Raw genomic sequence first — 554 nt, 5'->3', positions numbered from 1 at the left:
CAGGCCTACCCTGGAGCATCAGGTAGGGACACCAGGCCTACCCTGGAGGGTCAGGTAGGGAGGCTGGGTCTACCCCCGCACGCCTGTAGGGACAGCAGGTGTACCCCAGAGTACCAGTAGGGGTACTGGTACTACTCTGGATCATCAGGTGGGGATGCCAGGCCAAGCACAGAGCATAAGGTAGGGAGGCCAGGTCTAGCCTGGAGCGCCAGTAGGGACATCAGGTGTACCTGGGGGTACAAGTAGGGGTACCGGTAGTACCCTGGAGTAGCAGTAGGGGTAACGGTACTACCCCGGAGGATCAGGTAGGGATGCCATGCCTACCCCGGAACATCAGGTAGTGATACCACACCAATTCCAGAGGGTCAGGTAGGGAAGGCATGTCTACCCCACTTGTGTGGGTAGGGAGGCCAGGTCTAGCCCACTCTTGAGGTAGGGAGGCCTGGCCTACCCCGTCCACGTGGGTAGGGAGGCTAGGTCTACCCCGCCCGCTCGTGTAGGGAGACGATGTCTACCCCACCAACGCTGGCAGGGTGGCCAGGTCTACCCCGCCC

Source organism: Haliaeetus leucocephalus, unplaced genomic scaffold (assembly GCF_000737465.1).
Source record: "Haliaeetus leucocephalus isolate CR32 unplaced genomic scaffold, Haliaeetus_leucocephalus-4.0 Scaffold512, whole genome shotgun sequence".
NCBI lineage: Eukaryota > Metazoa > Chordata > Aves > Accipitriformes > Accipitridae > Haliaeetus > Haliaeetus leucocephalus.
The sequence above is the reverse complement of the archived record's forward strand: the minus strand, read 5'-3'. Positions refer to the sequence as shown.